This window comes from Ovis canadensis, chromosome 3, assembly GCF_042477335.2.
Source record: "Ovis canadensis isolate MfBH-ARS-UI-01 breed Bighorn chromosome 3, ARS-UI_OviCan_v2, whole genome shotgun sequence".
Taxonomy (NCBI): Eukaryota; Metazoa; Chordata; class Mammalia; order Artiodactyla; family Bovidae; genus Ovis; species Ovis canadensis.
The window spans coordinates 223,096,613-223,119,221 of NC_091247.1; the positions used below are offsets into that span (position 1 = coordinate 223,096,613).

Here is a 22,609-nt window from a genome sequence, read left to right on the forward strand (position 1 = left end):
CCTAACCACTCTGGAGCTTTAGTGTCTTGTCTGTAAAATTTAGAGAACCTATAACTCACAGCTTTAATCGATAGTCCTTGTAAAGAACTCTGCACAGTTGGCACAAAGTGGGCACGCAAGCGGTACGCAAGCGGGTAATCGTTATTTCCAACTACAGGCCAAATGAACAGTCATCCAAACGGCCTAGCAAACAATTAACAGTGCGAAGCTGACCGACGCGCCTATCTGCCCAATAAGGTACCAGGAAAGAACTTGGTGAAGACAAACCAATGGCATTAGCCCTTGTTGGACGGGCTTTCTTGCCGTTCCACCAATAGTTTGAAGATTTGACTAACGAGTGACATGCTGACAGTCCAATGACTCACAACCAGCCCACACTCAGCACTTCTGAGGGGATAAATCAAGGAGCCGGGACGTATAGATTCCGTTATTAGGCAGTACTGGATGAAGAGAGGAGCTTAGGGGGAACAGCGCGAGGGCGAGGCACTAATGAACTAATAAAAGGAAAAAGACGATGGTTGCGCCAACTGAGCTCGGCCGCCATCATGCTCTAGTTTCCCCTTCGCTTCTCCGCGTCCGCGACCGAGGAAGCGGCCTCTGGGATGCTGAGGGGGTGTGTCCCCGAATGATTGGCGCAGGCAGCTCAGCCAATCCTAGCTCGTCAAACGGAACGCATTTGACCAATGAGGGGCGACGGCTGCGGCGAGGCATTGGAGGGGCGGAACGGCAGCTTGACGGGCACAAAAGCCAGCCAGTGAGGGCCGGCAGCATCCTCCCTACGGCCAATGGAGTGGGGCTCTGGGCGGGGCCCCGAGTGTTTGTGTTGTGGTTTTGGGGGAGGGAGGCGGAGGGGAAAGTTTGTTTATTTTGTTTTTAGTTTCTGGGGTCCCCGTGTTTCTCGGAGGTGAAGCGGGAGGGATTGACCCCCTCCCCCGAGCCTCTCAGTCCCCCTACTACGTCGCCTCCATAGCCTGCGAAGGAGCGGGGACCGCGCGCATCGCAGCGCATCGCCTCACAGCGGAACGCCGCGCACTCGGAGCCGGCACGGCTCGGCGGTGAGTGAGGACCGACGGCCACCGCCGCCCTTCCCCTCCCCCCGCTCACCGCCCAGTCAGAGCCGGGCGGCCGGGTGGGCGAGGACGTCCGCGGGAGCGCGCGGCGCGGGGCCGGCCTGTCAAGCTGAGGTGCAGCGTGTGCGTGTCCTCGCGAGTGAGCGCGCGCGGCGGGGAGGGGGCCGGGAGGGGCGTGAGCGCGCGCGGGGCCGGCGGGGGCGGCGGCGTTGGGCGCGCGCTCCGCGGGGCGGGCGTCTGGTGGGTTTGACCCCCGGGCGGGGAGGGACGCTGGCGAGGTCCGCGCTCGGGGCAGGGGCGCCCGGAATGGCCGGGTCGGGGCGGGCGGGCGCACGCGGCGGCGGCGGGCGTCACGCGCCGGCAGGTGTGAGCTGGGGGAGGGCTTCCGGGTGGGCCGGTCAAGTCGAGTTCGCTTCCCGTCGCCGGGGCACCTCGAGGCCGGGAGGGGTCCCCATCGCGGCGGAGAGCCGAGGCCCACGGAGGCGCGTCGGGGCCCCTTGCGCGTCAGGCCTCGGAGCCTCCCTGTCCCCACCTGTGTGCAGGACCTGCGTGACAGAGTGAATGCGCTCCCCTGCCCAACCCTGGCCGGGGGTCCCAACTCCACCCCTCACCCCGGAGCCCTGCCTGTGTGGCCTCCTAAGAGTCGATTAACTCTTCCCCAGGGAACGGAGGGCGAGGAGACTATCATCGGACGACCAGCCAAAAGTGTTTTCTGCCATTCCCTGGTCCTGCGCCCTTGGTTTCAAACTAGTGGGTTTCCACAGTGGGCTGAAATGGACTATGTAGTGGCTGAAGACACCCAATAATGGTAGCCTCTTGTCAGTGACCTTAAGGCCCAGCCCATCCTCGGTTATTTGAACACCAGGAGTTAGTCTAGGTCTTTTCAGGCTCCCTGCTTTTTCACGTATCTGCCGGCTGCACTATTACTTTTAAGCCTCGGTGCTAAAGGTTGAAGCCAGGTATAAGGTGAATTCAAGTTGGCGATTTGCTTACAATATAGGCAAAATATAGAACAAAATTAGCCAGAGATGTTTCTCCATAGTCAGTGAATAAAACGTTGTTAATTACTGTTCCCCTTCCCCAGTAGTTAAGCACACAGAAATAAGATATATAGAAATCTTACATTTTAGCATTTTGTGCAAGTTTAACAATAGCGGCTGTTTTCTTCCTAGTTGTGGGGAATTTCAATAGGATGATAGTTTCCTAATGATTCGGGTGGCTTTGGCACTATGTTTAGCTTTTGGTAGTGTTACGTAAATGGCTCTTAAAAAGCAGAACTTTTAGCACGTTGACACCTCTACCGTGTGCGTTGTCTCACTAGATAGGTAGTAGAAGAGTCGTGAATGTAGTAGGTCCATACACTAAGGCAAGTATCCAGAACACGAATCAGACTGGTTTGTTCCACTTAGAATACAGTGATGATGTGATGCCTTTAAAATAATTTTTTAGTTCTTGACTCTTTTTAAGTGCTTGTCCCAAACATTTGAGCAGCAAAGTTTCTGATGGGTCTAAAGGAGAAGAAATTCCCAAGCGGCTTTTCTAAGGTAGCACATAAATGTCATGCCCTTTGGGAGGTGGGTTGGGAAATATTTTTGTCCTCATTCAAATGGAAGCACTTAAAAATCTTTTAAATCAGAACAGTGCCATTTGTTCAAATGGTAATGATAACGTTAGCTAACTTTTTTTTTGGTGTGCTTTGTCTATGCCAACCTGCTTATATTTTTTACCTAGTACTTACCTCAAGCCTGTGAGGTCGGTATCATTACTGTTTTATGGATGGGAAAAACAGCCTCCAAAAGCCATAGAGCTAGGAATTAAAGGGCATCGGTTTAGTCTTCAGTCTGATTTCAAACACTATGCATGTTCCATTTTGCACCCCCTCCCAAATTATCCAGAGGAAGAAATTCAGAAAGGACACTGAGAAGCAGAAAGGGATGGGAAAAGGAAATGTGACTGATGATGAGGTTCTTCATATCTAACTTAAAAATTAATGAAACTCATTCTTAGTTTTTTAGAGATTAGCATTTTTGCTGGTGTTACATCTAAGCTTTGTTTTAATTTCTTCCCTATTTAATTAAATTAAAGTGCCTTTCTTTCAGGGGTCAAGGCTTTCAGAGCCTTTTGCGCAGGTCTACACTTTGATACGTTGCTCTTGTCAATTAATCCTCCCAGGAACCAGGCACCATTCAGTTTTGTATCCAGCAGGGCGCTTGATACATAGAATAGGAGCACAGTAAATGTCAGTTTACTTAAGAAACAGTTTGGAATGTCATGACTTAGGCTTCATTTTAGCGGTTTTAGTTTAATGGGACAGTAAAGAGAATAGCTCATGTGCTAAAGGCATGTTCTGGAAGAATACTTAAATGGAGCAGTTCATAGAGCCTGGGAAGTAAATTTTTTAATTTTGAAAATTTCTGTTATTAATATAGTAACATTCTGAATGTTAACACATGTACAGATTCATATAACCAGTGCCACAATCAGGGTACAGAATGGTTCCATCACTCTCCGAAGACTCCCTCATGCGCTGTCCCTTTTGAGAGCCCTGAATTCTGTCCCGGAGAGAAACACTGAGGATCAGACTCAGGCTCGTTTTGCTTTTTTTTTTTTTATCCCCTCTTTTCAACTACTTGAAAATGTTATTTACTTTTGGGATTTAAACTGTCACTTCTCTGTGTGTTAACCTCAGTATCCATGTCTGATCTCTCTTCCATTCTCTAGAACAACATCCATATTTACCTGCTGGTATTCTTCCCTAGTGCTTCATACTCAGTATGTTTAAGGTTGTGCCTCCCAGCCACTGTCTCCCAAATCAACTCTTCCATCAGATTTTTCTATATTTTTTGGTGGTGCCATCCTTCTCCCAACCTTGCAACCCTGGAAAACTTGAAAGTGAAAGTCGCTCAGTCTTGTTCGACTGTTGGTGACCCCGTCAACTATACAGTCCATGGAATTCTCCAGGCCAGAATACTAGTGTGGGTAGCCGTTCCCTTCTTCGGGGGATCTTCCCAACCCAGGGATCGAACACAGGTCTCCTGCATTGTAGGTGGATTCTTTACTGTCTGAGCCACCAGGGAAGCCCCAGGGAAAACTTGGGGCCTTATTATCTTTTGGCCATGCCACACAGCATGTAGGTTTTAGTTTCCTGACCAGGGATCAAACCCATGCTGCCAATGCAGGCAGCATGGAGTCCTAACCACGGGCCCACCAGGGGAGTCCCTTGAATGGCCTTGTATTATTACACTCTTACCCCAGACCAGGTATGTTGCTATTCAGCTACAAATGCTGGCTCCTGCCCCTTTGCTCCCAAGCCAGCTTCTGTTCAGGGGGCTGAGCAGACAGAGCACAGGTGGCTGAACACTTGGAACCCATCAAGATTGGACCACTTCCCTGATCAGAACCCCTCACGGCTTCCCATTGCACTTGGATCCATTCGAGATTTATTTTCTATCCCATGAGGCTGTGCAAGATCTGGCCTTCGCCTGCCTTTCCAGGCTTCTCACACCTTTTTTATGACCCACGTGCCTTCTTGACATTCTGATTACATAGCCTTTCTTTCAGTTGTCTGAATTACCCAAGCCTTTTCTAGCCTTAAGGTTTTTGTGCACAGGACTTTCCTGGCCTGGGCCATTACTCCCCCTGGTCTTCACCCACCTGACTTCAGGGTTCACATGAAATTGTCACTTCTTCAGAGAGTCTTTCCTTTATGACCTCATCTCACCACTCCCCTCCCCCTCAGATCTCTCAGAGCTTCCTGTTCTTTTGTCATAGTTCTCACCACTGTTTTTGATTCAGGACCATGTCTGTTTTGTTTCCTGTACCTCCAGAGCTGAACCAAGGACTAGGCATACAGCAGACTCCCAGTAAATATTTGTTGGCTGTGTTATGAGTCTGGGTGTTTGCTTTTATAATTTATTGCTATCTTGTAGCTTTTGGTAGCCTTCCTTTCTGCCTCCTACCTACTCTGAACTTGATCCCACTGGCAGAGGTCTTGCCACAGAGAAAGAGAGATCTGGAATCGCTAAAGAGGACACCGATTTTGTTCTCCAGAATGGCATCTCTGCCTGGGAGCCCTTTGCACTGAGCCAGATGAGATCTAACCTAACTCTAAACCGGAGTTGGGCTCGCTAGTCCGCTGAGCAGTGCACCTTGGTCATCCAGGCTCACGTCAGTGCTTGCAGCTGTTCCTCTTCCCTCACCTCACCCTGCTCTTGGTTTTTCCCTCCTCTCTCCACCCAGCGTGGGACTTCTAAAGACCTTGTACACTTTCCAGCTGAACCCGCTTACCCTTTGACATTTGCCGGCCTTTTGACATTGACAACCGCCTTTAGTGTCTTGACCCTATGGATGGCCCCCACACTCCTGAAACAGGGCTTTGTTTATGTTTCCTGCCCCCTCCCCAAATCTACCACAAGGACTTAGGTTTAAAAACATTCAATAGTGTTTCTTAGCTTCAAGGGATTAAACTCTGTAGCTTGTTATTTAAAGCTCTCTGGACCAGCACTGTGCAGTAGAAATAGAATGCAAGCCGCAGATGTGAACCACACATGTAATTTTAAATTTTCTAGTAGCCACATTAAAAAGGTAGAAAGAAAGGGTGAAATTGATTTTCATAACACTATTTACATCAAGATATCCAAGATGTTATGTAAACACATAATCGGTTAAAAAAACATATTGAGGTGCTTTACATGCTTTTTTTCATGTGAAACTGAAATCTGGAGTGTACTTTTCACTTAATACATCTCAGTTGAGACTCACCACATTTCCAGTGCTCAATAGCTACATGTGGCAAGTGGCTACCATGCCAGGCAGCACAGCTCTGAACCGTGTCCTTAGCATAGTTGGAGGGCTATACTGGGCTAATTTCCACCACTGGCTTTTTGGTAATGCTCTTCTCCTTCTTGAAATCAGGTCCTTATCCAAATATGTTAACCGTCCTTGCTGAGAAACCCAGAAAATTGAGTTCTCACCATCTCTTAGCCATTTTAACATTAATTTTTTCATGTAGCAGTTAACTTACAATATTTATCAGTTTGTATTATAATCAGGGGTAGTGTTAAAATATTCAAAAACTGATAAGACATGGGAATAGGTGCTGATGAATTAGAACTTGTGGCAGCTGTGTTCTCATCTGTGTGTACCTGCTGAATTATAGCTCTGATTGTCCTGGGATGTGTATTATTGTCTGAGTTCCTTGAAGGCAGGCTTTTGTCCTACTCAACTTTGCCTCCCTAAAAGGACTCCTTACCTGGCTCATAGTAGATCAGTTCAGTCCAGTTGCTTAGTTGTGTCCAACTCTTTGCGAACCCATGGACAGCAGCATGCCAGGCTTCCCTGTCCATCACCAACTCCCAGACTTGCTCAGACTCATGTCCATTGAGTTGGTGATGCCATTCAACCATTTCATGCTCTGTTGTCCCCTTCTCCTCCTGCCTTCAATCTTTCCCAGCATCAGGGTCTTTTCCAATGAGTCAGGTGGCCAAAGTATTGGAGTTTCAGCATCAGTCCTTCCAGTGCATATTCAGGACTGATCTCCTTTAGGATAGTCTGGTTTGATCTCCTTGCTGTCCAAAGGACTCTCAAGAGTCTTCTCCAACACCACAGTTCAAAAGCATCAGTTCTTCAGCACTCAGCTTTCTTTATGATTCAGCTCTCACATCCATATGTGACTACTGGAAAAAACCATAGTTTTGACTATACGAATCTTTTCAGTAATGTCTCTTGCTTTTTAATGTGCTATTTAGGTTTGTCAGAGCTTGCTCCTAGTAGATAGTCTATAAATATTTTAAATCACTGAACAAATGCTACCTTGTACTTTGTTTTATTCTTTGTGCTACATTTTATCTTTTCAATTAGAACCAAAATACAAGTGCTTTGAGGACAGAGATCATGAATTATGAAGGACTAGATGGCAGTTTCTTGATTGTCTTCATAGGAGAATTTCTTTTGAATGAAAATTCACTTTAAAAAAATAACTGTTTAAAAGTTGTTATGGGTTTTCAGGCTGGGCAGATAATGAAGGGTGACTTTAATTTAATGAAACTTAAACTTTCCTTTGTGGTTTTGTAAGCTGGCTGTGAAAGCAGCTTCAAAAGAAGAGCTCCTTGGAATTAATGCAAAGTCTTCCAGTTAGGGGCATGTTTGGTTCCTGGAAAGGAACTGAACTAGAAGTGAAAAATCCTGGGTTGGTTTGTGTTGTAGACATATGCTTGAGTACCAACTATGTTCCAAGCACAGGAATGATTGAAAATTCAAAAACATAGTATGAAAAAGTACGGCTTTAACACAAAGATGATCTGATTAATTCTTTCTAGGAATATGGAATTTCTCTTTGCTGCTGTATACTTTCCTCATTTCTAGCATGGACTACGCTGTATAGTGTTTCTAGCACTCTCTTGCATCAGATTGTGAGCTTCTTAAGAGCAAGACTTGCATTCATCTCTGAATGAATGCACACACTGTACTGCGCCTGCCATATTGTAGGCACTCAAATGTTTGTTGAATAAGTATCTTCAAATAAATTAGTTTGCAGAACTTAATTTTTTTCCCTTGTGAGTAGGAAATTCTCTGCCTCAGAGAATTGTAGAAACTGCAGAAGGAATAATCGCTTAAGACTATGTGTCTGTTCTGTATATGTTCTGCCTCAAATATAAAACATTTAACTAAGAAACAAGTGTAGCTCTAATCACATGTCCTCCCTACTTAAACACTGTCCCCCAAACACTGCCATCCACCCTCTGGAATATAAACTTCACAAGAATAAGCATCTGATCTGTCTTGTTCACTAAATGCCCAGGGAAGACCGTGCCTCATTTCCTCTCCTTCTTTCCTTTGTTGCCGATACTCTTGTCACACTGACCTTCTGGCTCCTGAAATGCGTATCCCCTCCCTGCTCAGGATCTCTTCCTTGCGCTTGCCATTCCCATGGTCTGGAAGCTTTGCACCTCAAGCCTAGTTGTTGCCTCTTCAATCCTTGGAGCCCTGTTTATGTGTTAGTTCTTAAGCACACACCACCGCACCCCCCAGTAGAAGTGCTCCTTTTAAACACTCAGAGCACTTAATTTAATTGTAATTAAGTAATCATTTAATTTGTATATTGTTTCCCTGCTAGAAAATAGCTATGTGAATAAAAATGCCTTGTCTGTTTTGCTCACATTTTTATCACCAGTACCTGGCACCCACTGCAGTATTCTTGCCTAGAGAATCCCCATAGACAGAGAAGCTTGGCAGGCTGCAGTCCACGGGGTCGCAAAGAGTCGGACACGACTGAGCAGCTCAGCACAGCACAGCATCTCCCACTGTAAATTACACATAGTAGGTCCTGAATGAAAATTTTTCAAATAAATTAGGAAAGAAAACAGAAAAGTATCTCATTCTGATGGTTTAAATAAATATATGGGGGCAGGGAGGGGCTTTCCATTTTAGGTTGTCTCTAGGGTCTATTTTTTTCTTAATTTCTACCTGTAATAGGTAAACATTTCATTATTATAGAAAGAATATTGTAATAAATTTTAATTTGTAGGAGAATTTTATCCAGTCATTGTAGAGTTGGGGTTTTCTTTTCTTTTCTTTTTTTGGCGGTGTATGGGATCCCAGTTCCTCAATTAGGGACTTAACCCAGGCCATGGCAGTGAAAACCTGGAATCTTAACCACAAGACCACCAGGGAACTCCCCACTGTAGAGTTTAATGAGTATCTTTTTAACCCTTTATTAGTAGAAATGATCAGAATGGTTATTCCTTTAAACACTTTTTTATGTGGTCAGTACTTACTTGACTACAGTTGACGCTGAATGTTTGCATGTGCACTGTGTGCTGAATGCTGGGTTAGGAGCTAGGACTACAGGGACGGGATAAGAGATTTTTGTTCCCAAGACATGCACAGCCACGTGGGCAAGGCGGACACAGATGAGTGCCATTTGGTGTTGTAAGTGTTATAGTAGACATTCAGGGGAGGGGGCAGGGGTGGAAAGGAAAGTGGTCCACACAACTAGAAGTCAGGAAAGCCTTTCCAGGGAAGGTAACATTTACACTCAGTCATGGAGGAAGAGGGCATTTCAGGCAGGGCAAACAGCCTACACAGAGGCCCGAAGGAGCATATTTAGTATAAGGAGAAGCTGGCACAGTGGTGTGCTTCTATAAAGCTGGTGTCAGGGTACAGGGCCAACAGCTGTCTTACAGACCTGAAAGTGACATGTCAGACTCAGATTACACTACATTTCAGAAGTGGAGATAGTCTTAGAAATAATTGTGATTCCATACATTTAAATTCATAAATGCATTATAAAGTACCATTCGAAGAAGCTAATCATAAATCAGAATGATGCTTGTCACTTCTAATTAATATACTTGCTTGAATATAGCACCTATAACTAGGCAAATGATTTCAGGTGGAGTTAGAAAGTTGTGACTCATTTAAGCTTATCTAGGAGCAGAGTACTCTTGCCTGGAGAATCCCAGGGACGGAGGAGCCTGGTGGGCTGCAGTCCATGGGGTCGCTAAGAGTCCGATACGTTTGAGCAACTTTACTTTCACTTTTCACTTTCATGCATTGGAGAAGGAAATGGCAACCCACTCCAGTGTTCTTGCCTGGAGAATCCCAGGGACAGCGGAGCCTGGTGGGCTGCCGTCTGTGGGGTCGCACAGAGTCAGACACGACTGAAGTGACTTAGCAGCAGCAGCAGGAGCAGAGAAGCATAAGTTGGAATCAAGATTGCTGGGAGAAATATCAATAACCTCAGATATGCAGATGACACCACCCTTATGGCAGAAAGTGAAGAGGAACTGAACAGCCTCTTGATGAAAGTGAAAGAGGAGAGTGAAAAAGCTGGCTTAAAACTCAGCATTCAAAATACTAAGATCATGGCATCTGGTCCCATCACTTCATGGCAAATAGATGGGGAAACAATAGAAACAGTGACAGACTTTTATTTTCTTGAGCTCCAGAATCACTGTACATGGTGAGTGCAGCCATGAAATTAAAAGACACTTGCTCCTTGGAAGAAAAACTATGACCAACCTAGACAGCATATTAAAAACAGAGACATTACAAAATCCATCTAGTCAAAGCTATGGTTTTTCCAGTGGTCATGTATGGATGTGAAAGTTGGACCATAAAGAAAGCTGAGCGCCGAAGAATTGATGCTTTTGAACTGTGGTGTTGGAGAAGACTCTTGAGAGTCCCTTGGACTGTAAGGAGATCATACCAGTCCATCCTAAAGGAAATCAGTCCTGAATATTCATTGGAAGAACTGATGCTGAATCTCCAATACTTTGGCCACCCACTGCAAAGAACTGACTCACTGAAAAAGATTCTGATGCTGGGAAAGATTGAAGGTGGGAAAAGAAGGGGACGACAGAGGGTGAGTTGGTTGGATGGCATCACCGACTTGATGGACATGAGTTTGAGCAAATCTGGGAGTTGGTGATGGACAGGGAAGCCTGGCATTCTGCAGCCTAAGGGGTCACAAAGAGTTGGACATGCCTGAGCAACTGAACTGAACTGAAGAGCGGAGAGTAAAGGACGTCACCTCTAGATTGCTGAGACAAGTGCTGATCCACCTCACAGGATCAGATACTGAACCAGTCAAAGGGATGATGTCAGAAGGGATTACCTAGAAGGGCCTCCAGGTGCATATACTGGGAAAGATGATTTCTACAGCTTGAAATTCTAGTTTTACTTAACCTGTAAGTCTAGTCAGAGCTATGGTTTTTCCAGTAGTCATGTACAGACGTGAGACTTGGACCATAAAAAAGGCTGAGCACTGAAGAAACACCAAAAAATTGATGCTTTCAAACTGTGGTGCTGGAGAAGACTCTGGAGAGTCCCTTGGACTGTAAAGGAGATCAAACCAGTCAATCCTAAAGGAAATCAACCCTGAATATTCATTGGAAGGACTACTGCTGAAGCTGAAGCTCCAATACTTTGGCCACTGATGCAGAAAGCCAGCTCATTGGAAAAGACCTTGATGCTGGGAAAGACTGAAGGCAGGAGGAGAAGAGGGCAGCAGAGGATGAGATGGTCAGATAGCCTCACCAACTCAGTGGACATGAATTTGAGCAAGCTCCAGGAGTTAGTGGAGGACAGAGGAGTCTGGCGTGCTATAGTCCATGGGCGTTGCAAAGAATGTGACACAGTGAATGAACAACAAAAAGAACAGCATAAACCTTTAAGTGGTTCACAGAGCCAGCATTAGCTTAATTTGATTCTCAACTGAAAGTGGAGAAAGGGAGAGTCATTGGATGGAAATGCAGCCCATTTTCTTTCAGTTTACACCTCTTTAGTTTAATAACTCTTTTTCAGCCCTGTTATTCTTAAGTAGTGCCTCCTTTTCCCCAGTTCACCCCAGCTCTTACTGTCTTTCATCCTGTTGTCATTGTTAAGTACAATTAGGAGATGTCTGGGCTTTGTTGGCTAACCAGTGTTTCTCAGATTTTCATATTCAGAACTTGATAGTTTTCAGAAAGAGAGGTGACTAAGCTCTAGTAGTGCTGATCCCATTCAGAAGATGATAATTAACCTATTACAAAGTCGATTGCTACAAATTTCTGTGTGTATGTTTATTGACCTACATTACAAGGAGCTACGGAGATAATGGATGGTAGGGAAAATGACACCAGTGAATATAGTTTATTGGAAGATGTTTGGAGTGAAAAGGAAGGAGGAAATGGAAGCAGAGTGAGGCTGAGAAGGCCACAGCGTCTTGAGGTAAGATAGAAAATCTATTTAAAGGTGTAGAAATGAGACAGGAGGAGAAGCAGCAGGGCAGAACCTTTAAAAGAATGACTTAGCTGTTAAGGATATGGCATAAACTGAGTAGAACTGATTAGGTCCAGGATGGCATCAAGATTCAACTTCCAGTAGACCCTGAACCTCATTATACACTCATGGTAATATACTAGCATATGATAAACGACACGCCTGCAGGCACCGTGACAGTTCTGACGCTGACCATAAAAGGGCAAAAAGTGGGTGGTGGCCCAATTCCTGGAAGTCCCTGCCCCTTCCCCCTGAAATAGTTGGAATAATCCTCCTACCCACTAGCTTACCCAGTCCATAAACACTGAGCACCCCATATTTTGTGGCTGCTGTTGACTTTTGAGACAGCCCACACCCTGTGTGCGAAGTGTGTTTCTACCATGGTTGCTCACATTCTGAGACGGACTACATTCTGTGATTGGAACGTGTATCACCTTCAGTAAACCTGCTTTTTAGTTACTGTGGCTCACTCTTGAATTCTTTTCTGTGCTAAGCCCAGGCCGTCGCTTGGTGGCCCATCCCAGGAACCTGCCCACGACCTGGATCTTGACCATTTTCTCATGCCCCATTTTCCTGCAACCTCTTTACAAAGGATATTGATAAATCATTTTAGTTATCACTTTGCCTCTTGCTGAATTCCTTCTGCGCTGAGACATAAAGAACCTGAGCTTCATTAAGTCCTGAGATGAGTTACGCAGTTTCAGTTGGAAGATTGTGGGTTTGAGTCCCAAGTGAGGTGCAATTTCAGGAAGCACCCAGGAGAGCGGAGTGATAACTAGGACACGTTCCTTGTAGTTCCTCCACAGGAGAAGCGGGAGAAGTCAGGAGTCTGCTCTTGGATACGTAGAGCCTGAAACACGCTTATCCACTTTGTTGCTTTTGTGGCACTCACAGAATGGTTTGCATGCAGTAAGCAGTACTAAGAGATAAATCCACCAGATTGTAAGGAATTATTAATTGTCGCTTTAAACTTGTTCCAGTTACTGTATCATACTCTCTGTATTAATGACAGATGAACATGTTTATTATTCCTGTATTTTGTGAGTAGTACAGTTAATATTGTTTTCTTCCCCTAGAAGTGTTAATTACATGTATACATTTAAAATGTACCACAGATTTTTTTTAATTTATATATTTTTTGCTTATTTACTGGGCTGTGCCAGGTCTTAGTTTCTTTCTTAGTTGTGGCACGAAAGATCTTTGAGTTGTGTGGCATGTGGGATCTAGTTCCCTGACCAAGGACCTGGGCCCCCTGCATTGGGGATGTGGAGTCTTAGCCACTGAACCACCAGGGAAGTCCGTGGCATGTCTTCATTTTTCAAGCCTAGGAAGAGCCTCCAAAAGTAGGAGAGGTCCAAGCTCCCTGACTTAGGCCCGGGTCAGTGCGTTGCAGGAAAATGGGGCACGAGAGGCTGGTTATGTTCCAGGTCTCGGATGAGTTCCTGGGATCAGCTGCCAAGGTGAGAGTCCTTGACTTCGCACAGGAAAGAATTCAAGAGTGAGCCATGGTGAAGTGAAAGTAGATTTGCCTAAGATTTGCACTTCACAGACACAGGGTGTTTGGTCTCAGATGGCAAAAGCTGCCCCCAGATACAGGGTGGCTAGTTTTTATGGGCTAGATAATTTCACAGGGTTCCAATGTGAAGGAATGAGTGAGAGATGAAGCCCAGGTCCCCTTAGGAGCTAGGTGTTTTTCCTTCAGTGAAAATCTTGCTACTGGTGTATCATGCTCAGTAATATCCTTTCCGTGAGATATTTTACCCAAATATGTATCTCTTTGAGACTTCTATTAATAAGTAAACAACTCTACTTAGATGTACCGTGGACAACAGATTTTAAAACAGTTTCACTAACTACTCTTGTCAACCTTACTTTCTCTATAAAAGTTTATGAGGTGTTTAACATTTATGATGTTTTTATTTTGCAGTGTGGCTCTGTACCCGTAAACCAAAGAGCACACTAATTATAGATTCCTGCTTAAACCATGCAGGAGGAGATCTCTTTCTGCCCCCACATTCCTAATGTATGGCCAAAACATGGGCCCACAGGGGAAAGCATTACTTTTAAAACACCAAGAGAATTGGTGAAAGGGCTCTTTGTGGAAATAACAAAACAAGAGAATGAAAATGCAAAAGGCATCACAATTCAAGCCAGTAAGGGCTGGTTTGAAAACTTTAAAAAGGGGACCCTGTGCCCCACACAGAGCTTGTGAGGCAGCCTCAGCACTTCGTGACATCACCCTACGCTTCCCGAAGCTGCCAGAGCCAGGGCTCCACACCGAGGCAGCGTGTTTGCTTCTGAGGCAGAGGCCTGCCAAGCTTGTATTCACTGCGCTTAAACTCGCGTATTGAATGTCATTTTCTCTCGTTTGCCTTTCATTTGGGGTGCCATTCAAAAAGGTAACTCTGGAGGCTGGAGATGGGTCTCTGCTTCACCTCCCTAAATGATTTGCTCTCTTGATTGGGTCCCCTCATTGGTAACCATCCTCCCAACACCTGCATCTTGAAACCCCGAAATGCTGCATCTTGAAACATTGCCATGTCTTGTAGCTCTTTTCTCTATAGTTTTGGACTTCGAGCTGCTCATTTTTTGTTTTCATGCCACCATCTTGCTTCTGAGTCATCCTCAGGCTATGTGTGGATTATTAAAACAGCTTCCTGTGCCTCGTCCTGTTCCTACTTTCCCTCCAGAAAACATTTCCTATGTACTATTTTCTTTTCCCTTCTCAATCAACCTTTCTTATTCTGTGAAGTCCAAACCTGTGTGTCTGACCCAGATCCTTTAATGCTTCCATCTATCAGCTCTTGTTCCCTAGAGCTCTTTGCCCTCTCCCATACAATCTTTTCTCTGTATTTCATATGATTTTCTCCCTTTTTGTCCCTGTATTTTATAAGGGCTATGCATTATGTAAAATATTCTCCCTTGTTTCTGGATTCCAAACCATTTCCCTTCACTCTTAAAAAACATTCTCTAAACTGTCTCCCTGGAAGTACGTCATTATTAAAGACCTCTTCATTTAAATACAGTTTGTTTTTATTGATATGATTGTGACACTAATGAATCAGATAAAGTTTGCTAATTTCATTCATTACTTCTAGTGACTTTTTTGTAACCATTTTGTTTTTCTTCTATACACAATTATATCATTTACCGAGAATGACAGTTTTGCTTTCTAATCTTTGAGTTCTAATTCTTTTTTTTTTAGTTATTTATTTTTATTTGGCTGCATTGGCTGTTAGTTGTGGCATGCTGGATCTTTTGTTGCAGTGCGTGGATTCTCTAGTTGTGGCACACAGGCTCAGTAGTTTGGTATGAGGGCTCCAGAGTGTGTGGGCTTTGGTAGTTGTAGCACACAGGCTCTTTAATTGTGGCATGGGGGCTTTTTAGTTGCTTTGCGACATGTAGGATCTTAGTTCACTAACCAGGGATTGAACCCATGTCCCTTGCATTGCAAGGTGGATTCTTAACCACCGGTGATGGTTGTTCAGTTCCTAAGTCATGTCCAGCTCTTTGCAACCCCATGAACTGCAGCATGTGAGGCTTCCCTGTTCTCTCCCAGAGTTTGCTCAAACTCAAGTTCATTGAGTTGGTGATGCCGTCCAACCATCCCATCCTCTGTCACCCTCTTCTCTTCCTGCTCTCAATCTTTCCCAGCATCAGGGTCTAATCCCTTGAATGTATTTGTCACTTCCACTCTAAAATCATAAAGGTTTTGATTTAGGTCATACCTGAATGGTCTGGGGGTTTTCCCTACTTTCTTCAATTTAAGTCTGAATTTTGCGATAAGAAGCTTGTGATCTGAGCCACATTCAGCTCTATGTCTTGTTTTTGCTCACTGTATAGAGCTTCTCCACCTTTGGCTGCAAAGAATAAAATCAATCTGACTTTATATTGACCATCTGGTGATGTCCATGTGTAGAGTCATCTCTTGTTTGTTGGAAGAGAGTGTTTGCTATAACCAGCGCATTCTCTTGGCAGAACTCTGTTAGCCTTTGCCCTGCTTCATTTTGTACTCCAAGGCCAGACTTGACTGTTATTCCAGGTAATAGTCACTTGACTTCCTACTTTTGCATTCCAGTCCCCTATGATAAAAAAGGGCATCTTTTTATTCGTGTTAGTTCTAGAAGGTCCTGGAGATTGTCATAGAACCGTTCAACTTCAGCTTCTTCAGCATTAGTGGTTGGGACTGCCAGGGAAGGTCCCTGAGTTCTTTCTTGTCTTGTACTGGCTAGGACCTCAAGTACTATGTGCTAAGTTGCTTTCGGTTGTTTCTGACTCTTTGCAATCCCATAGACTGTACCCCACCAGGCTCCTCTGTCCATGGGATTCTCCAGGCAAGAATACTGGAGTGGGTTGCCATTTCCTCCTCCAGGGGATCTTCCTGACCCAGGACTTGAATGTACGTCTCTTATGTCTCCTGCATTGGCAGGTGGGTGCTTTACTGCTGGGCTTCCCTTGTGGCTCAGCTGGTAAACAATCCACCTGTAATGTTGGAGACCTGGGTTCAATCCCTGGGTTGGAAAGATCCCCTGGAGAAGGGAAAGGCTACCCACTCCAGTAATTGGGCCTGGAGAATTCCATGGACTGTATAGTCAATGGGACTGCAAAGAGTCAGACACAGCTGAGCAACTTTTACTTTCACTTTTCTTTTCCGCTAGTGCCACCTGGGAAGCTCTCAAGTACTATAATGGCAGTAATGTAAGCAAGTGACAAATGTTGGAGAGGATGTTGAGAAAAGGGAACTCTCATACACTGTTGGTGGGAATGTAGATTGGTACACCCACTGCAGAAAACAGTATGGAAGTTTCTCAAAAAACTAAAAATAGAAATATGATCTAGCAGTTCTACACCTGGGATATATGAAGCAAACAAACAAACAAAGAAAACGCTAACTTAAAAAGACATATATATCCCAGTGTCCCTAATAGCATTTTTTACAATAGCCAGGATATGGAAACACCCTTAGTGTTCATCCACAGATGAATAAATGAAGATGTGGTATATACAATGCAATACTACTCAGGGATTAAAAAAATAATGAAATTTTGCTGTTTGCAACAACATGGATGGGCTTAGAGGACGTGATGCTTAGTGAAGTGAGTTAGAGAAAGACAAACACTGTATAATATCAGTTACATGTGCATTTTATAAAAGTAGTGAATATAACAAAAAGAAACAGATTGGCAGACACAGAACTAGTGGTTACCAGTAGCGAGAAGGAAGAGGGGAAGGGCAAAATAGGGGTAGGAGATTAAGAGTTATAAACCACTATATATAGAATAGAATAAGTAAGCTACAAGAATATTGTGCAGCAAAGGAATATAGCCAGTATTTTATAATAACTATAAATGGAGGATAACCTTAAAATTATACTGTGTTGTATCCCTGAAAGTTACATATATTATACCTCAACTACACCTCAGTTTTTTTTTAAGTGATATAAATGGGCATCTTTGGTTTTCCCCCAGACTCAGAGGGAAAGCATTGTGCCATTATATGTGATGTGTGTGTTTTTCCTAGTTACTCAGCCAGATACTCGAGGAGTCCCCTGCAGATCTTTGGAGTTCTGTGTCTGTGCAGCTCTCTTCTCTCCAGTACTCCTGTGAACTACAAACTGTCGCTGCCTTGGACTTCCCAGTATCTCAGCTCCATCTCCTCAACGAAGGGCGGTCTCCGAGTTCTACCTGGGTTCCCCTTCCCTGTGCTTTGGGCTGGAGGCCTTCCCTAGGTAGCAGACTTGGGCAATTACAGGGCTTAATTAGCTTGTTTGTTACTGTCTCTCAGGAATCACTGTCTGTCCTTCCTTGCCCGATGTCTGATGTTTTGAAAACCATTGTTTTCTATATTTTGTCCAGAATTGTAGTTGTTTCAGGTGCAAGGGTGCATCTGGTCCCTGCTACTCCCTCTTCTCTGGAAGTGGAAGTGCTGCCTTTTCTGGAAACATTTGAGGAATTATTTCGGAGTTGCTTCCAGAGTATGAGATATTCTTTGGAATTTCCGTAGGGGAAAATCTTCATTCTTTCAGGGTGGATATGATTTTAGGGAGCAACCAAGAGTCATTTTTAAGGTCTGATTAAATGATTTGTCTGGGTAATACTGTTTGGGGTCCAAAATGATTTTGAGGTAATGAGGCAAAGTTCCTTGTGCAGTTTGTAAACTGTTTTGAAAGCAAAATAGGAGTTGCAAAATATTTTCAGTGATGGCAACCTGATTGAAATAAATATAAACCTTTTCAGGGTATATATCTTGAAAAGTAACTTTCAGGTGAATGTTTCTGTAGATTGGTTGGTATATATTTAATATCAGTCTGTGTTTACAACTGACGCTTAACTGCTTACTAAAGCTTTCTCACATTGTTTTTGTGTGATACTCTCTCTCCAACTTGATTATAAACTCAAGGATACCTGGATACTTTTGTACATTCCTTCAGTACACTGCACTCCTAACTGTGGAAACTTCTTAAATCATGAGAATAAACTAATTTCTGTGTAGGGAAACCAAGATCACCCTGTCAAAATCATTGCATGATATAAAAGGATGTAAAATTTGGTTTTGATACAGGTACAGCATTATTACATTATTAATACATCATGATTTAAATTTAAAGTAACTTGTATCAGATGTTGGATTCCAGTTGCGTATCTGTATCTTTCTTACACTGTAGGAATTATGTGAATGACCTAGTTCAAAAAGATGCCTTGAATCTGGATCTGTTATGTAATTAACCAAGGGATATTCTTAGACCCTAGTAGATTGGTACACGCACTACATTATATGCAACCTTAATCACTAGGCATGATTCTTTGGGGGTGGAGGTAAAATTTCTTGTCTCACAGTCTTTGTTTTCTAGCACCTAAAAGCCCCATTATTCCCAACTTCACCCCTCCATTAGGAAATAAGGACTTTTTAAACATATTCTTAATGGATTAAAATCTTAGGTTTTTAGCTTTCAACTTTGATATTCTTTAACTTTGTGTTTTTAGTTAACTGAATTTAGAGCTTTATGTTTCTTTTATAGTAAATCTGTTAATAGTGAGTTTGGAAACTCTTTTACTTACAGGATGTCCTCTTGGCTTGCTCTTTATCCTTGATGCCCCTGTACGTGAATATCTTTTTGTTGTCTTCTTTTTTCCCCTCCTTTTCCTTCCATTTCTGTTTTGTTTAAATAAAAGGGAGATTACTGTGGGAAATATTTCTTTTTCTTACATATAAGATGAACTTCTAAAAATCCAAATTTACCCTGAAATTTTTAATTTTAATTAATTAAAAATTCCATATATCAGTGATGTTCTCATATGTACTCTTTCTGATGGCCACATATTTTTCTTAGATAGTACGAACCACAATTTAGTAAATAATGCTTGTGAGAATAGCATTATTCTTTGTTTCTGTGATATAGCAATGACCATGTTTGCTACTAATACTGCTTTAAGGAGTGTTTTCAGTTATTTTTCAATCTTTAATTTCTTTGAGTAGTATAACTGTGTGAGCGCTTCCTTTGGATAGAAGCCCCAGATTATTTATTTGGGTCTTCCCAGGTGGAGCTAGTGGTAAAGAACCCACCTGCCAATGCAAGAGACGTAAGAGGTGCAGGTTTGATCCTTGGGCCTGGAAGATCCCCTGGAGGAGAGCGTGGGAACCCACTCCAGTATTCTTGCCTGGAGAATCCCATGGACAGAGGAGCCCTGTGGCTACGTCCATGGGGTCACACAGAGCCAGACTCGGCTGAAGCGACTTAGCACGCCCACCACCTCACACATTTACTGAACGGGATTTTCACTGCTTTTGTGTCTACCAGTTGTGAAATGAGGTTCCTGCTTGCCTTCATTGTTCCTAGCATTTGCTAGTTCTGGATATGAGAGAGAGTTGGGGAGGAAGGAAGGATTGGTGTATGCTTAAAAAATAAACCAGTTTTATTTCATGTAGATACCAGGGTTTAAAATATAATATTGTACTTACGTTTATTAAAATGTTCATTCTATCTCTGTTTTCACATGAAATCTTCTAAGTTACTCTGCGTTGTAATTAACTATAGGTTCTTAATAGTCTTATGTTTTAATTCTTGTTTTAATCTGGCCTTATTGTTTTCTCTCTGTAATAGAGACTTTTGAGTTTTGCAAGCTTTGTTATCATTTGTCATTTAGTCATATATTATAATAGAATTGATATATAACTGGACTAAAATATTTAATTTTCCTTACTTGTATATGTTCGATTTCTTGACTTTTGTGTTCTGTTCATTGATAACTACTTGGATTGTGTGACTTCTTTTTGATTTTGATTCTTCTAATGATTTAAATTGGTACTTGTTAACTTTTAATATCTGTGTTCCTCTTTGGTACATTAAAAAAAAATCCTATGCCCTTTGTTTTGGGGGTTTTTTAAACATAAAAAGAAAAAAAGCAAATTGACAGAGATCTGCTTATTTTTAGTTTTACTGTCTTTACCCCATTCTGATACGTCTAAGGGATTCTTGCCCGCTGTAGTAAATTTAGTAGTCATCTGAGTTAAATTCACCCATTCCAGTCCATTTTAGCTCACTGATTCCTAAAGATGTCAATGTTCACTCTTGTCATTGCCTGCCACCACCCTCCTGTCGAAGACTGATTTTAGCGTTGCCTTCAGAGAGAAGTTGACTTAAAATAATATTGAAGTGGTATAAAATATTCTAATAATACATTTATAGAATTATAGATATTCAAAGTAGTATACTTTGATAGTGATAAGTTTTAATTAAAATTAATTCATTCAAATTTATAGAAATATTTTTAGAAAGATACATATTTTGATAGAGATTGACAGGACTGTTTTAATAAAAACCCATTTTTACGTTCATAGTCACTTACTGGAAGTTCTAAGGGCCAGCTGTATTTTAGAATTCAGAATTTTTTTAAAAAATTTGGAAAGTTTATGAGGTGCATTTACAGTCTGTATGTAATGCCCCTGCAGAGTCAAGGGTAGCACTCTATAGTCAAATACATTAATATTTCGGCAGCCAAAGCCATGACTATTCTTATTTTAGTGGATAGACTTTAAATAGTTTTATGTCAGTTCGGGTCAGATTTTGCTTCCAATTAAGTTCAGATCAAGTTTTACTACCAAGGAGTGATAGAAAATCTTTGATTCTCAGAAATTTTTGTGGATTTTGGAATTGTGGCTAAGGGATTATGGAACTGTATTTTCTTTCTTAGCTCTAATATTTGGTTACTTTTGCTACCTTCAGAAAAAGAAACCTGCTTTCCTTTTTTTCTTCTACAGGATATGAGATTAAATCTGTTCTCTCCAGGCCAGTTAATAGAAATTAGGACACCTCTTCACAAAGCTCGACACCTTAGGCAGCTGTCACGGCCATGTGACACTACCTACATGGTATTGGCTTTATGTTGAGAATCTCACAGTTCTCATCTCCAGTCTCCTTTCTGAGTGCTTCGTGGTAATAAACAGTAAGGAAAAGACAGTTAAAATGTGCAGTGCTTCATGTGATACCTATCCTGTCTCACGTACAGTCGGATTTCAGAAGGAGCAGCTTATTCTCTGAGGACTGGCCTTTCTTATTATCAGCTAATGGTAGCCTAAACAATAAATCTTTCCAAAAAAATACATGCTTATCGTAAAACAAAAATTCATATGGTACAGAAGTATAAGGAAAAAGCAGACGTTTTCTCCTGCCCTGTGGTGCCCTTCACCCAACCAGCTTTTAAATACTTCTTTTGTAGCTGCTATAGGGGTTTGGATCCTTTTTAACCTTTTTTTTTTTTTAGTTCTGACTTTCCAGGAAGCAGTTTGGGAAATTCTAATTAATTATTAGAATTTTAATAGTAGATACTATAACCCAATTTGGACTAGTTTTGTGTTCTTTTTTTATGTTAAACTATGGAGATGACCTTTTCTGTTCTGGCTGACCTGTATAAATTTTGTTTCTAGAGCTGTTGGTTCAGACTGCATAGTTTTGAAATGTTAGACTTGTTTTGAATGTTAATTGTTCCAAATTGCGGATGTCTATTAGCCACACATAGGAGTGAAAATTCAATTACTTACTGATTTACTTAGCAAATGTATTTTTTTATAAGTCAAAAAGCATACATAGTATTTGACAGTGCACACGTACTTTTAAGGAGCCCTTACTTTTAAGAAGGAGGATGTTGGCTCATCGGCCAAGTCAGTGGTTCTCAAGGTAAGCATCTAAGCAGTGGGATGCAGATGGTCCCAGAAGTTATTACTGAGCACATTATTGAAATTGAACCACAGCACACCAGGCCTCCCTGTCCACCAACTCCCAGCGTTTACCCAAACCCATGTCCATCGAGTTGGTGATGCCATCCAGCCATCTCATCCTCTGTCGTCCCCTTCTCCTCCCGCCTTCAATCTTTCCCAGCATCAGGGTCTTTTCCAATAAGTCAGCTCTTTGCATCAGGTGGCCAAAGTATTGGAGTTTCAGCTTCAACATCATTCCTTCCAATGAACACCCAGGACTGATCTCCTTTAGGATGGACTGGTTGGATCTCCTTGCAGTCCAAGGGACTCTCAAGAGCCTTCTCCAACACCACAGTTCAAAAGCACCAATTCTTCAGCACTCAGCTTTCTTCACAGTCCAACTCTCACATCCATACATGACCACTGGAAAAACCATTGCCTTGACTAGATGGAGCTTTGTTCTTAATCCATGATAAATATAAGAACACAGTACATCTGAGCATGAATGTCCTTCTGGGGAAAGTGTCGATTTTTGTCTTATATGGAATCCAGATTGTTGTGTTGTTTGGTTCAACACACATTTA

The 22,609-nt window shown here is 42.7% G+C and overlaps 1 protein-coding gene across 1 annotated transcript in view; it reads left to right on the plus strand.

Annotated features, from left to right (window-relative positions):
- Positions 1-328: 328 nt before the first annotated feature.
- The window catches only part of TNRC6B (trinucleotide repeat containing adaptor 6B), a 250,363-nt gene continuing 228,082 nt past the window's right edge, over positions 329-22,609 (plus strand). Inside the window, exon 1 of the mRNA XM_069586058.1 lies at positions 329-1,055. The gene's annotated coding sequence lies outside the window, so the exon portion shown is untranslated. The remainder of the gene's footprint in view (positions 1,056-22,609) is intronic.